Source organism: Zea mays, chromosome 2 (assembly GCF_902167145.1).
Source record: "Zea mays cultivar B73 chromosome 2, Zm-B73-REFERENCE-NAM-5.0, whole genome shotgun sequence".
Lineage (NCBI taxonomy): Eukaryota > Viridiplantae > Streptophyta > Magnoliopsida > Poales > Poaceae > Zea > Zea mays.
The window spans coordinates 70,931,239-70,948,192 of record NC_050097.1 but is presented as its reverse complement, the minus strand read 5'-3'; positions in this window follow the sequence as shown (position 1 = coordinate 70,948,192).

The following is a 16,954-nucleotide window of genomic DNA, read 5'->3' as shown; positions in this document are numbered from 1 at the left end:
TATTTAGTCGCTACGCCTTGCTTCGGGATCTGGTATCCAAAGGGGTCTACCTTTGACTTGATTGGATATTCAGACTCTGACTATGCTGGATGTAAGGTCGATAGGAAGAGTACATCGGGGACGTGCCAATTCTTAGGAAGGTCCCTGGTGTCATGGAGTTCTAAGAAACAAACTTTCGTTGCCCTATCCACCGCTGAGGTCGAGTACGTTGCCGCAGGACAGTGTTGCGCGCAACTATTTTGGATGAGGCAAACCCTCAGGGACTTTGGCTACAATCTGAGCAAAGTCCCACTCCTATGTGATAATGAGAGTGCTATCCGCATGGCGGATAATCCTGTTGAACACAGCCGCACAAAGCACATAGACATCCGGCATCACTTTTTGAGAGACCACCAGCAAAAGGGAGATATCAAAGTGTTTCATGTTAGCTCCGAGAACCAGCTAGCCGATATCTTTACCAAGCCTTTAGATGAGTAGACCTTTTGCAAGTTGTGTAGTGAGCTAAATGTCTTAGATTCGCGGAACTTGGATTGATTTATAGCATACATGTGTTTTATGCCTTGATCATGTTCCTTAAGCATTTTGTTGTTTATTTATGGTGCTCAAGTTGTACAAGCACTCCCCGGACCTTACAAGTCCATTTGCAAGTGATGCACATATTTAGGGGGAGATGTGTTACAACTTGACTCTTTGGGACTAACCATGTACTTGAGTTTGCTTGATTTAGTCTCAAAGGTGAATTGAAAGGGAAAAGGTGGACTTGGACCATGCAAGACTTCCACTGCACTCCGATGAAAGAGTAACTTATTCCAAGTTCATCCCTATGCTCTTATTGCCTTTTTACTCTTAGTTGAAGTTTTTACTGAGGCAATGGGGTTAAAGGGCCAAAATTGATCCCGTTTTGGTGCTTGATGCCAAAGGGGGAGAAAATAAGGCCAAAGCAAGAAATGGATCAGCTACCACTTGTGAATTTTGAAAATAGTAGAGTTAGAGTTTTTTGTTTGTCAAAATACTTCTATTTGTCTCTTATTGTCAAACGTTGGTCTCTTGTGGGGAGAAGGCTTAATTATGGGAAAAGGGGGAGTTTTTGAATCTTTGATCAATTTCTCTTGAAATATCACTCTTTATGTTTCAACAAGTGTGTTTGACTTAGAGATAGGAAATTGAGGTTGATTTGCAAAAACAAACCAAGTGGTGGCAAAAGAATGATCCATATATGCCAAATTTGAATCAAAACAATTGTGAGTTCTTATTTGGATTGATTTTGCACTTGTTCTACTTGCTTTATGTTGTGTTGGCATAAATCACCAAAAAGGGGGAGATTGAAAGGGAAATGTGCCCTTGGGCCATTTCTAAGTATTTTGGTGATTTAGTGTCCAACACAAGGGCCTAAGTGTTAAATGATGGATAAAGTACAAATCAAGTATAAAGGTATGTTTCTCAGACTCAGTACATTGTTTTAGAGACTAATGTATTGTGTCTAAGTGCTGGAAACAGGAAAAATCAAGTTGAAATTAAATATGGCTTTGTTCAGCCAAAGTCAGCTCTGCCTGGGTGCACCGGACAGTGTCCGGTGCGCCAGGCTGGCTCAGGCGAACTAGCTGCTCTCGGGAAGTGATTAACGGCGTACGACTATAATTCACCGGACTGTCCGGTGTGCACCGGACTGTCCGGTGAGCCAACGGTCGGCCGGGCCAACGGTCGGCCGCGCGATCCGCGCGAGACACGTGGCTGAGCCAATGGTCGGAAGGGGGGCACCGGACTGTCCGGTGCGCCAACGGCTCCAAAAGCGCCAATGGTCGGCTTCGCCAAATAAGGAAGGAGATCCGCACCGGACAGTGTCCGGTGGTGCACCGGACTGTCCGGTGCGCCAGGCGACAGAAGGCAAGAATTGCCTTCCTGGAATGCACTCAATGGCTCCTAGCTGCCTTGGGGCTATAAAAGGGACCCCTAGGCGCATGGAGGAGGACACCAAGCATTCTCTAAGCATTCCTAAGCATCAAGACTTCGATTCCACGCATTTGATTTTTTGCGATAGTGTCGGGGACCATAATTAGGGGTACCCTCAAGACTCCTAAATCTCAGCTGGTAACCCCCATCAGCACAAAGCTACAAAGGCCTGATGGGTGCGATTAAGTAAAGGATCGGTCCATTCGAGGGACGCGATCACACCTCGCCCAAGCCCAGCCTCGGGCAAGGTCAGCCGACCCCGGAGGATTTACGTCTCGCCGGAGGACCCCCTCCAGCAACGGACACGCCTTCGGCTCGCCCGAGGCCCAGTCTTCACCAAGAAGCAACCTTGGCCAAGTCGCCACGCCAACCAACCAAATCGCAGGGGCATTTAATGCAAAGGTGGACTGACACCTTTATCCTGACGCGCGCCCTCCAGTCGACAGAGCCGAAGTGACCGTAGTCACTTCGTCGCTCCACTGACCGGCCTGACAAGAGGACAGCGCCGCCTGCGCCGCTCCGACTGCTGTGCCACTCGACAGAGTGAGGCTGACAGCAACCAAGTCTGGCCACACGTGCCATAGGAAACTTCGCATCGCTCGACCCCAGGGCTCGGACTCGGGCTCAGCCCTGGAAGACGACGAACTCCGCTTCGCCTGACCCCAGGGCTCGGACTCGGGCTCAGCCCCGGAAGACGACGAACTCCGCATCGCCCGACCCCAGGGCTCGGACTCGGGCTCAGCCCCGGAAGACGACGAACTCCGCTTCGCCCGACCCCAGGGCTCGGACTCAGGCTCAGCTCCGGAAGACGACGAACTCCGCTTCGCCCGACCCTAGGGCTCGGACTCAGACTCAGCCCCGAAAGACGACGAACTCCGTTTCGCCCGACCCTAGGGCTCGGACTCGGGCTCAGCCCCGGAAGTCGACGAACTCCGCTTCGCCCGACCCCAGGGCTCGGACTCAGCCCAGGCCTCAGCCGACGGTCTCCGCCTCGCCCGACCCAGGGGCTCGGACTCGACCTCGGCCTTGGAAGACAGACTCGACCTCGACCTCGGAGGAGCCTCCACCTCGCCCAACCCTGGGCTCGGACCGACCACGTCACAGGAGGCGCCATCATTACCCTACCCCAAGCTAACTCAGGCTACGGGGAACAAGACCGGCGTCCCATCTGGCTCGCTCCGATAAACAAGTAATGATGGCGCCCCGCACGCTCTATGACGACGGCGGCTCTGAGCCCCCTTACGAAAGCAAGAGGACGTCAGCAAGGACTCGACAGCCCCGACAGTTGTCCTTCCGCCAGGATCCAGCGCTCCTCCTACGGCCACGACACCACACGAATCGGGTGCCAAAACCTCTCCGGCTGCCACGATGGCATGTACTTAGGGCACTAGCTCTCCTCCGCTAGACACGTTAGCACACTGCTACACCCCCCATTGTACACCTGGATCCTTTCCTTACGCCTATAAAAGGAAGATCCAGGGCCCTCTTACGAGGGTTGGCCGCGCGGAGAAGGACGGGACGGCGCTCGCGTAAGGCCGCTCGCTCCCTCCCGCGTGGACGCTTGTAACCCCCTACTGCAAGCGCACCCGACCTGGGCGCGGGACAAACACGAAGGCCGCGGGTTTCCCCTTTGTATGCCTGTCTCCCTCCGGCTTCTTCCCTCCTTCGCGCTCCGTCTCGTGCCAACCCATCTGGGCTGGGGCACGCGGCGACAATTTACTCGTCGGTCCAGGGACCCCCTGGGTTCGAAACGCCGACAGTTGGCGCGCCAGGTAGGGGCCTGCTGCGTGTTGACGAACAGCTTCCCGTCAAGCTCCAGATGGGCAGTCTCCAGCAACCTTTCCAGCCCGGGACGGTGCTCTGTTTCGGGAGTCTTGAGTTCATGTCCCTCGACGGCAGCTACGACATGATACTCCTTCCCCCGCTGCGCGACAGCGACAATGGCGGCCGACAACCCGCCCGCCGGCGGCGGAATCAACGACGTCTTCCCCACGTGGTGGAAGAACAACATTCGAGCTCGCCCCGTTCCCTCCCCCGTCGACGGAGGAGGAGGCGGGGCAACCAAGGCCAAGCAGGAGGCGGCACCTCGTCGGCTGTCGAGCGAGTCGACGGCGCCGGCACCCCAACGGGGGGCACGTCGGGCATCGACCTCGCGTCTGAGATGAAGACGAGCATCGTCTCCCCGCAACACGCCAACTCCAAGCAAACGGACGACGCCAGCACGCTCGCGAAGGACGTGCTGGGCGTCACCCTCGTACCTGAGACGACGGTGCAGTCTGCTCTAGATGTGACTTCATCACCGCCCGTCGACCAAGAGGTACCGACTGATTCCCATCTCGCGCCTTTTGGATTCAGCCTCGACCCACCAAGCGACTTCGCTTTGGCGGACGCTCTCATAGAGGTGAGTCCAAACCCTCTGGGGTATCGTATGCGGTCACCCTGGGACCGGCTGACGGCCGTCTCGACCTACAGGCCCTCGGGGTCCGAGGAAGATGATGAGCCCGATTTCTGTTGGGATTTCTCCGGACTTGGTAACCCCAGTGCCATGCAGGACTTTATGACCGCGTGCGACTACTGCCTTTCCGACTGTTCCGACGGTAGCCGCAGCCTCGGCAACGAGGACTGCGGCCCAAGTCGTGAATGTTTCCACGTCGATCTAGGGGGTCCCGACGAAGGCAACCATCTTGGTATGCCGGAGAACAGTGATCTCCCTAGGCCTGTGCCTCACGTTGACATCCTTCGGGAGCTAGCTGTGGTCCCCGTCTCGGCGGGGGGTCATGACCCACAGCTCGAGCAAATCCGCGAGATGCAGGCCAGGCTCGACGAGAGAGCAGGAACACTTGAGCCATTCCGCCGGGACAATGGGCAGGAATGGGCGAGCCAACCTCTGGCCAGAGAAGTGTGTCATCTACCCCAGGGCATCCAGCACCGCGTCGCCGATGAAAGGGAATTAGGCTCACACCTAGTCCCTAATTAATTTTGGTGGTTGAATCACCCTACACAAACAATTGGACTAACTAGTTTGCTCTAGATTATATGTTATACAGGTGCCAAAGGTTCATATATAACTATACTAAATCAACTGTCCGGAATACCGTAGATTATTCCGGACAGGAGAAGCTTTTTGGAAAAACAGGCCAAGCGCGGACCGTCCGGGCCCTTGCGGCGGACCGTCCGCGACACAAGGATGTCTCTCGGACAGAACCAATGCAAAAATACAAGTTTCCACTACGGACTGTCCGGAGGAAAAGCTAAGACCGTCCGAGCCCTCGCGCGGACCGTCCGGCCTCAGGCGCGGACCGTCCGGTCGGTAAGAAACCGAAAAACCCGAAGGTAACGGGTTCGGAAAAATGAATTATAGGAGGCCTCGCGGACCGTCCGGGGTGCACGACCGGACCGTCCGCGACTGGCTCAGTCTGACATCTGACGACGCATTAAATGCAATATAGCCGTTGATATAGCCGTTACTGCTGACCGTTGCATTTTCAGCCGTTGATCTACAGGGGCGGACCGTCCGGACCTGGCTCGCGGACCGTCCGCGCTCGGCAGAATGGCCCAACGGCTAGGAAGTGGTTGGTGGCTATAAATACAACCCCAACCACCTCCATTCAATACATCCAAGAATTCCAACCTTCAACATTCAATACAAGAGCTAGCAATCCATTCCAAGACACATTCAAAGCCTCCATCTCTCCAAGTTTCACAATTGAGAAAAGAGATCATTAGTGATTAGTGGCTTGAGAGAGAAAGTGATCCGTGTGTTATTTGTCGCTCTTGTCGCTTGGCCTTTTTGCAATCGTGCTTTCTTTCAATCTTTCATAGCGATCAAACTCACTTGTAATTGAGGCAAGAGACACCAATCTTGTGGTGGTCCTTGTGGGAACTTTGTGTTCCAAGTGATTGAGAAAAGAAAGCTCACTCGATCCGTGGGATCGTTTGAGAGAGGGAAGGGTTGAAAGAGACCCGGCCTTTGTGGCCTCCTCAACGGGGAGTAGGTTTGAGAGAACCGAACCTCGGTAAAACAAATCCGCGTGTCACACTCTTCATTTACTTGCGATTTGTTTTCCACCCTCTCTCTCGGACTCAGTTTTCTATTTCTAACGCTAACCCGGCTTGTAGTTGTGTTTATATTTGTAAATTTCAGTTTCGCCCTATTCACCCCCCCTCTAGGCGACTATCAATTGGTATCAAAGCCCGGTGCTTCATTAGAGCCTAACCGCTCGAAGTGATGTCGGGAGATCACGCCAAGAAGGAGATGGAGACCGGCGAAAAGCCCACTACAAGCCACGGGAGCACTTCATCGGAAGAGTCTCGCACCAAGAGGAAGGAGAAGAAGAAGGACTCCTCCAAACGAAAGGAGAAAAAGTCTTCCTCTTCTCACCACAAAGAGAAGAAGGAAAAATCTTCTTCCCACAAGCCGCATCGGAAAGGCGACAAGCACAAGAGGATGAGGAAAGTGGTCTACTACGAGACCGACACTTCATCAACATCGACCTCCGACTCCGATGCGCCCTCCGTCACTTCTAAGCGCCAAGAGCGCAAGAAGTATAGTAAGATCCCCCTACGCTACCCTCGCATTTCCAAACATACACCTTTACTTTCCGTCCCATTAGGCAAACCACCAACTTTTGATGGTGAAGATTACGCTAGGTGGAGCGATTTAATGCGATTTCATCTAACCTCGCTCCACAAAGGTATATGGGATGTTGTTGAGTTTGGTGCACAGGTACCATCGGTAGGGGATGAGAACTATGATGAGGATGAGGTGGCCCAAATCGAGCACTTCAACTCTCAAGCAACAACAATACTCCTCGCCTCTCTAAGTAGAGAGGAGTATAACAAAGTACAAGGGTTGAAGAGCGCCAAGGAGATTTGGGATGTGCTCAAAACCGCGCACGAGGGAGACGAGCTCACCAAGATCACCAAGCGGGAAACGATCGAGGGGGAGCTCGGTCGGTTCCGGCTTCGCAAAGGGGAGGAGCCACAACACATGTATAACCGGCTCAAGACCTTGGTGAATCAAGTGCGCAACCTCGGGAGCGTAAAGTGGGATGACCACGAGATGGTTAAGGTTATTCTAAGATCTCTTATTTTCCTTAACCCTACTCAAGTTCAATTAATCCGTGGTAATCCTAGATATACTAAAATGACCCCCGAGGAAGTTATCGGGAATTTTGTAAGTTTTGAGTGCATGATCGAAGGCTCGAGGAAGATCAACGAGCTTGATGATGCCACCACATCCGAAGCTCAACCCGTTGCATTCAAGGCAACGGAGGAGAAGAAGGAGGAGTCTACACCAAGTAGACAACCAATCGACGCCTCCAAGCTTGACAATGAGGAGATGGCGCTCGTCATCAAGAGTTTCCGCCAAATCCTCAAACAAAGGAGGGGGAAGGATTACAAGTCCCGCTCCAAGAAGGTTTGCTACAAGTGTGGTAAGCCCGGTCATTTTATTGCTAAATGCCCCATATCTAGTGACAGTGACCGAGGTGACGACAAGAAGGGGAGGAGAAAGGAGAAGAAGAGGTACTACAAGAAGAAGGGCGGTGATGCACATGTTTGTCGGGAGTGGGACTCGGACGAAAGCTCAAGCGACTCCTCCGACGACGAGGACGCCGCCAACATCGCCGTCACCAAGGGACTCCTCTTCCCCAACGTCGGCCACAAGTGTCTCATGGCAAAGGACGGCAAAAAGAAGGTAAAATCAAGATCCTCCACTAAATATGAAACCTCTAGTGATGATAATGCTAGTGATGAGGAAGATAATTTGCGTACTCTCTTTGCCAATCTTAACATGGAACAAAAAGAAAAATTAAATGAATTAATTAGTGCTATTCATGAAAAGGATGACCTTTTGGATTCACAAGAGGATTGTCTAATTAAAGAAAACAAGAAACATGTTAAGGTTAAAAATGCTTATGCTCTAGAAATTGAGAAATGTGAAAAATTATCTAGTGAGCTAAGCACTTGCCATGAGATGATTGACAACCTTAGGAATGAAAATGCTAGTTTAAATGCTAAGGTTGATTCACATGTTTGTAATGTTTCAATTCCTAATCCTAGAGATAATAATGATAATTTGCTTGCTAGGATTGAAGAATTAAACATTTCTCTTGATAGCCTTAGAATAGAAAATGAAAATTTAATTGCTAAGGCTAAAGAACTAGATGTTTGCAATGCTACCATTTCCAATCTTAGAGATAAAAATGATATTCTTCATGCTAAGATTGTTGAACTTAATTCTTGCAAACTCTCTACATCTATTGTTGAGCATGTATCTATTTGTACTAGATGTAGAGATGTTGATATTGATGCTATTCATGATCATATGACTTTAATTAAAAAACAAAATGATCATATAGCAAAACTAGATGCTAAAATAGCCGAGCACAACTTAGAAAATGAGAAATTTAAATTTGCTCGTAGCATGCTTTATAATGGGAGACGCCCGGGCATCAAGGATGGCATTGGCTTCCAAAGGGGAGACAATGTCAAACTTAGTGCCCCTCCTAAAAGATTGTCTAATTTTGTTAAGGGCAAGGCTCCCATGCCTCAGGATAACGAGGGTTACATTTTGTACCCTGCCGGTTATCCCGAGAGCAAAATTAGGAGAATTCATTCTAGGAAGTCTCACTCTGGGCCTAATCATGCATTTATGTATAAGGGTGAGACATCTAGCTCTAGGCAACCAACCCATGCTAAGTTGCCTAGAAAGAAAACTCCTAAGGCGTCAAATGATCATAACATTTCATTTAAAACTTTTGATGCATCTTATGTTTTGACTAACAAATCCGGCAAGGTAGTTGCCAAATATGTTGGGGGCAAGCACAAGGGCTCCAAGACTTGTGTTTGGGTACCCAAAATTCTTGTGTCTAATGCCAAAGGACCCAAAACCATTTGGGTACCTAAAGTCAAGAACTAAACTTGTTTTGTAGGTTTATGCATCCGGGGGCTCAAGTTGGATACTCAACAGCGGGTGCACAAACCACATGACTGGGGAGAAAAGGATGTTCTCCTCATATGAGAAAAACCAAGATCCCCAAAGAGCGATCACATTCGGGGATGGAAATCAAGGTTTGGTCAAAGGATTGGGTAAAATTGCTATATCTCCTGACCATTGTATTTCCAATGTTTTTCTTGTAGATTCTTTAGATTACAATTTGCTTTCTGTATCTCAGTTATGTCAAATGGGCTACAACTGTCTTTTCACTGATATAGGTGTCACTGTCTTTAGAAGAAGTGATGATTCAATAGCATTTAAAGGAGTGTTAGAGGGTCAGCTATACTTGGTAGATTTTGATAGAGCTGAACTCGACACTTGCTTAATTGCTAAAACTAACATGGGTTGGCTCTGGCACCGCCGACTAGCCCATGTTGGGATGAAGAATCTTCACAAGCTTCTAAAGGGAGAACACATTTTAGGATTAACAAATGTTCATTTTGAGAAAGACAGGATTTGTAGCGCATGCCAAGCAGGAAAGCAAGTTGGCACTCATCATCCGCATAAGAACATAATGACGACCGACAGGCCACTGGAGCTCCTGCACATGGATCTATTCGGGCCGATCGCTTACATAAGCATCGGCGGGAGTAAGTACTGTCTAGTTATTGTGGATGATTATTCTCGCTTCACTTGGGTATTCTTTTTACAGGAAAAATCTCAAACCCAAGAGACCTTAAAGGGATTCTTAAGACGGGCTCAAAATGAGTTCGGCTTAAGGATCAAGAAAATAAGAAGCGACAACGGGACGGAGTTCAAGAACTCTCAAATCGAAGGTTTCCTTGAGGAGGAGGGCATCAAGCATGAGTTCTCTTCTCCCTACACGCCACAACAAAATGGTGTAGTGGAGAGGAAGAATCGAACTCTATTGGACATGGCAAGAACCATGCTTGATGAATACAAGACACCGGACCGGTTTTGGGCCGAAGCCGTCAACACCGCCTGCTACGCCATCAACCGGTTATATCTTCACCGAATCCTCAAGAAGACATCATATGAACTCCTAACCGGTAAAAAGCCCAACATTTCATACTTTAGAGTTTTTGGTAGCAAATGCTTTATTCTTGTTAAAAGAGGTAGAAAATCTAAATTTGCTCCTAAAACTGTAGAAGGCTTTTTACTTGGTTATGACTCAAACACAAGGGCATATAGGGTCTTTAACAAGTCCACTGGACTAGTTGAAGTCTCATGTGACGTTGTGTTTGATGAAACTAACGGCTCTCAAGTAGAGCAAGTTGATCTTGATGAGATAGGTGAAGAACAGGCTCCATGCATAGCGCTAAGGAACATGTCCATTGGGGATGTGTGTCCTAAGGAATCCGAAGAGTCTCCACATGCACAAGATCAACCATCCTCCTCCATGCAAGCATCTCCACCAACACAGGTTGAGGATGAGACTCAAGTTGATGAAGAAGAAGATCAAGCAAATGAGCCACCTCAAGATGACGGCAATGATCAAGGGGGAGATGCAAATGATCAAGACAAGGAGGATGAAGAGCAAAGGCCGCCACACCCAAGAGTCCACCAAGCAATCCAACGAGATCACCCCGTCGACACCATCCTCGGCGACATTCATAAGGGGGTAACCACTCGATCTCGTGTTGCACATTTTTGTGAGCATTACTCCTTTGTTTCCTCTATTGAGCCACACAGGGTGGAGGAAGCACTTCAAGATTCGGATTGGGTGATGGCGATGCAAGAGGAGCTCAACAACTTCACTAGGAATGAGGTATGGCATTTAGTTCCACGTCCTAACCAAAATGTTGTAGGAACCAAATGGGTCTTCCGCAACAAGCAAGATGAGCATGGTGTGGTGACAAGGAACAAAGCTCGACTTGTGGCCAAGGGATACTCCCAAGTCGAAGGTTTGGATTTCGGTGAAACCTATGCACCCGTAGCTAGGCTTGAGTCAATTCGCATTTTATTGGCCTATGCTACTTACCATGGCTTTAAGCTTTATCAAATGGACGTGAAAAGTGCCTTCCTCAATGGACCAATCAAGGAAGAGGTCTATGTTGAGCAACCTCCCGGCTTTGAAGACAGTGAGTATCCTAACCATGTCTATAAGCTCTCTAAGGCGCTTTATGGGCTCAAGCAAGCCCCAAGAGCATGGTATGAATGCCTTAGAGATTTTCTTATTGCAAATGGATTCAAAGTCGGAAAAGCCGATCCTACGCTCTTTACCAAAACACTTGAAAATGATTTGTTTGTATGCCAAATCTATGTTGATGATATTATATTTGGGTCTACTAACGAATCTACATGTGAAGAGTTTAGTAGGATCATGACACAAAAGTTCGAGATGTCTATGATGGGGGAGTTGAAGTATTTTCTAGGTTTCCAAGTAAAGCAACTCCAAGAGGGCACCTTCATTAGCCAAACGAAGTACACTCAAGACATTCTAACCAAGTTTGGGATGAAGGATGCCAAACCCATCAAGACACCCATGGGAACCAATGGGCATCTCGACCTCGACACGGGAGGTAAGTCTGTGGATCAAAAGGTATACCGGTCGATGATAGGTTCTTTACTCTACTTATGTGCATCACAACCGGATATTATGCTTTCCGTTTGCATGTGTGCAAGATTCCAATCCGACCCTAAGGAATCTCACCTTACGGCCGTAAAACGAATCTTGAGATATTTGGCTTATACACCTAAGTTTGGGCTTTGGTATCCTCGGGGATCCACTTTTGATTTGATTGGTTATTCGGATGCCGATTGGGCGGGGTGTAAGATTAATAGGAAGAGCACATCGGGGACTTGCCAGTTCTTGGGAAGATCCTTGGTGTCTTGGGCTTCAAAGAAGCAAAATTCGGTCGCTCTTTCCACCGCCGAAGCCGAGTACATTGCCGCAGGTCATTGTTGCGCGCAATTGCTTTGGATGAGGCAAACCCTGCGGGACTACGGTTACAAATTAACCAAAGTCCCTTTGCTATGTGATAATGAGAGTGCAATCAAAATGGCCGACAATCCCGTCGAGCATAGCCGCACTAAGCACATAGCCATTCGGTATCATTTTCTTAGGGATCACCAACAAAAGGGAGATATCGAGATTTCTTACATTAACACTAAAGATCAATTAGCCGATATCTTTACCAAGCCACTTGATGAACAAACTTTTACCAAACTTAGGCATGAGCTCAATATTCTTGATTCTAGAAATTTCTTTTGCTAACTTGCACACATAGCTCATTTATATACCTTTGATCATATCCCTTTCATATGCTATGACTAATGTGTTTTTCAAGTGTATCTCAAACCAAGTCATAGGTGTATTGAAAGGAAATTGGAGTCTTCGGCGAAGACAAAGGCTTCCACTCCGTAACTCATCCTTCGCCATCGCTCCAAGAAAAGGACCTTGTCTTTGGGGGAGAGAGTACGAGCCCAAAGCAAAAGGACCGGACTTCGTCTTTGGTATAATCTTAACTCATTTAATTATGACCAAAGGGGAAGATAGTACTTAATGGGCTCTAATGATTCCGTTTTTGGCGATTCATGCCAAAGGGGGAGAAAGTATGAGCCCAAAGCAAAAGGATCGCACCACCACCAATTTCAAAAACTTAGTTTTTCAAAGAATATTTTCAATTGGTATTCTTTTATGTTCAAGAAGGGGGAGAAAGTAGTATTTCAAAAATGATATATCAAAACCCTCTTGAACACTAAGAGGTGGATCTCAATTTAGGGGGAGTTTTGTTAAGTCAAAGGAAAAGCATTTGAAACATGGGGAGAAAATTTCAAATCTTGAAAATGCTTTGCAAACTCTTATTCATTTACCTTTGACTATTTGCAAAAGATCTTTGAAATGGACTTACAAAAGAATTTGCAAAAACAAAACATGTGGTGCAAGAGTGGTCCAAAATGTTAAAAATGAAAGAAACAATCCATGCATATCTTGTAAGTATTGGCTCAATTCCAAGCAACCTTTGCACATACATTATGCAAACTAGTTCAATTATGCACTTCCATATTTGCTTTGGTTTGTGTTGGCATCAATCACCAAAAAGGGGGAGATTGAAAGGGAATTAGGCTCACACCTAGTCCCTAATTAATTTTGGTGGTTGAATCACCCTACACAAACAATTGGACTAACTAGTTTGCTCTAGATTATATGTTATACAGGTGCCAAAGGTTCATATATAACTATACTAAATCAACTGTCCGGAATACCGTAGATTATTCCGGACAGGAGAAGCTTTTTGGAAAAACAGGCCAAGCGCGGACCGTCCGGGCCCTTGCGGCGGACCGTCCGCGACACAAGGATGTCTCTCGGACAGAACCAATGCAAAAATACAAGTTTCCACTACGGACTGTCCGGAGGAAAAGCTAAGACCGTCCGAGCCCTCGCGCGGACCGTCCGGCCTCAGGCGCGGACCGTCCGGTCGGTAAGAAACCGAAAAACCCGAAGGTAACGGGTTCGGAAAAATGAATTATAGGGGGCCTCGCGGACCGTCCGGGGTGCACGACCGGACCGTCCGCGACTGGCTCAGTCTGATATCTGACGACGCATTAAATGCAATATAGCCGTTGATATAGCCGTTACTGCTGACCGTTGCATTTTCAGCCGTTGATCTACAGGGGCGGACCGTCCGGACCTGGCTCGCGGACCGTCCGCGCTCGGCAGAATGGCCCAACGGCTAGGAAGTGGTTGGTGGCTATAAATACAACCCCAACCACCTCCATTCAATACATCCAAGCATTCCAACCTTCAACATTCAATACAAGAGCTAGCAATCCATTCCAAGACACATTCAAAGCCTCCATCTCTCCAAGTTTCACAATTGAGAAAAGAGATCATTAGTGATTAGTGGCTTGAGAGAGAAAGTGATCCGTGTGTTATTTGTCGCTCTTGTCGCTTGGCCTTTTTGCAATCGTGCTTTCTTTCAATCTTTCATAGCGATCAAACTCACTTGTAATTGAGGCAAGAGACACCAATCTTGTGGTGGTCCTTGTGGGAACTTTGTGTTCCAAGTGATTGAGAAAAGAAAGCTCACTCGATCCGTGGGATCGTTTGAGAGAGGGAAGGGTTGAAAGAGACCCGGCCTTTGTGGCCTCCTCAACGGGGAGTAGGTTTGAGAGAACCGAACCTCGATAAAACAAATCCGCGTGTCACACTCTTCATTTACTTGCGATTTGTTTTCCACCCTCTCTCTCGGACTCAGTTTTCTATTTCTAACGCTAACCCGGCTTGTAGTTGTGTTTATATTTGTAAATTTCAGTTTCGCCCTATTCACCCCCCCTCTAGGCGACTATCAGCCGACAATGTCAGGGTAAGGCCGCCACCGGCTTCCAGTGGGGTCGGCCAGAACCTGGCCGCAGTGGCAATTCTTCTCCGCGCGATGCCGGAGCCATCTACCACCGAGGGGCGGCGTATCCAGGGAGAGCTCAAGAATCTCCTGGAGGACGCCGCGGTCCGACGGGCCGAAAGCTCTGCCTCCCGAAGGCAGGGGTACCCCTCGGAACATCGCGCCGCGACTTCCCGATTCATGCGGGAAGCCTCGGTCCACACCGGGCGCACGCGCAACACAGCGCTCGCGGCTCCGGGTCGCCTCAGCAACGAGCACCATCACCGCAACCGTCAGGCCCACCTCGACGAGAGGGTGCACCGAGGCTACCACCCCAGACGTGGGGGACGCTACGACAGCGGGGAGGATCGGAGTCCCTCGGCCGAACCACCCGGTCCGCAGGCTTTCAGCCGCGCCATACGACGGGTGTCGTTCCCAACCCGGTTCCGAACCCCGACTACTATCACAAAGTACTCGGGGGAGATGAGGCCGGAACTGTGGCTCGCGGACTACCGGCTGGCCTGCCAACTGGGTGGAACGGACGATGACAACCTCATCATCCGCAACCTCCCCCTGTTCCTCTCCGATACCGCTCGGGCCTGGCTGGAGCACCTGCCTCCGGGGCAGATCTCCAACTGGGACGACCTGGTCCAAGCCTTCGCCGGCAATTTCCAGGGCACGTACGTGCGCCCTGGAAACTCCTGGGATCTCCAAAGCTGCCGCCAGCAGCCGGAAGAGTCTCTCCGGGACTACATCCGGCGATTCTCGAAGCAGCGCACCGAGCTGCCCAACGTCACCGATTCGGATGTCATCGGCGCGTTCCTCGCCGGCACCACCTGCTGCGACCTGGTGAGCAAGTTGGGTCGCAAGACCCCCACCAGGGCGAGCGAGCTGATGGACATCGCCACCAAGTTCGCCCGTGGCCAGGAGGCGGTTGAGGCCATCTTCCGGAAGGACAAGCAGCCCCAGGGCCGCCCACCGGAAGATGTCCCCAAGGCGTCAACTCAACACGGCGCCAAGAAGAAAGGCAAGAAGAAGTCGCAAGCGAAATGCGACGCCGCCGACGCGGACCTTGTCGCCGCCGCCGAGTACAAGAACCCTCAGAAACCTCGGGGGTTCCAACCTCTTCGACAAGATGCTCAAGGAGCCGTGCCCCTATCACCAGGGGCCCGTCAAGCACACCCTTGAGGAGTGCGCCATGCTTCGGCGCCACTTTCACAAGGTCGGGCCACCCGCGGAGGGTGGCAGGGCTCGCGACGACGATAAGAAGGAAGATCACAAGGCAGGAGAGTTCCCCGAAGTCCGCGACTGCTTCATGATCTACGGTGGGCAAGTGGCGAACGCCTCGGCTCGGCACCGCAAGCAAGAGCGTCGGGAGGTCTGCTCGGTAAAGGTGGCGGCGCCAGTCTACCTAGACTGGTCCGACAAGCCCATCACCTTCGACCAAGCCGACCACCCCGACCGCGTGCCGAGCCCGGGAAAATACCCGCTCGTTGTCGACCCCGTCATCGGCGACGTCAGGCTCACCAAGGTCCTCATGGACGGAGGCAGCAGCCTCAACATCATCTACGCCGAGACCCTCGGGCTCCTGCGGATCGATCTGTCCTCGGTCCGGGCAGGCGCTGCGCCTTTCCACGGGATAATCCCCGGGAAACGCGTCCAGCCCCTCGGACAACTCGATCTACCCGTCTGCTTTGGGACGCCTTCCAACTTCCGAAGGGAGACCCTCACGTTCGAGGTGGTCGGGTTCCGAGGAACCTACCACGCAGTGCTGGGGAGACCATGCTACGCCAAGTTCATGGCCGTCCCCAACTACACCTACCTCAAGCTCAAGATGTCGGGCCCCAACGGGGTCATCACCGTCGGCCCCACGTACCAGCACACGTACGAATGCGACGTGGAGTGCGTGGAGTACGCCGAGGCCCTCGCCGAATCCGAGGCCCTCATCGCCGACCTGGAGAGCCTCTCTAAGGAGGCGCCAGAAGTGAAGCGCCACGCCGGCAACTTCGAGCCAGCGGAGACGGTTAAATCCGTCCCTCTCGACCCCAGCAACGACGCCTCCAAGCAGATCCGGATCGGCTCCGAGCTCGATCCCAAATAGGAAGCAGTGCTCGTCGACTTCCTCCGCGCAAACGCCGACGTTTTCGCGTGGAGTCCCTCGGACATGCCCGGCATACCGAGGGATGTCGCCGAGCACTCGCTGGATATCCGAGCTAGAGCCCGACTCGTGAAGCAACCTCTGCACCGATTCGACGAAGAAAAGCGTAGAGCCATAGGCGAGGAGATCCACAAGCTAATGGCGGCAGGGTTCATCAAAGAGGTATTCCATCCCGAATGGCTTGCCAACCCTGTGCTTGTGAGAAAGAAAGGAGGGAAATGGTGGATGTGTGTAGACTACACTGGTCTAAATAAAGCATGTCCGAAAGTTCCCTACCCTCTGCCTCGCATCGATCAAATCGTGGATTCCACTGCTGGGTGCGAAACCCTGTCTTTCCTCGATGCCTACTCGGGGTATCACCAGATCAGGATGAAAGAGTCTGACCAGCTCGCGACTTCTTTCATCACACCCTTCGGCATGTACTGCTATGTTACCATGTCGTTTGGTTTGAGGAATGCGGGTGCAACGTACCAATGGTGCATGAACCACGTGTTCGGCGAACACATTGGCCGAACGGTCGAGGCCTACATCGATGACATCGTAGTCAAGACGAGGAAAGCC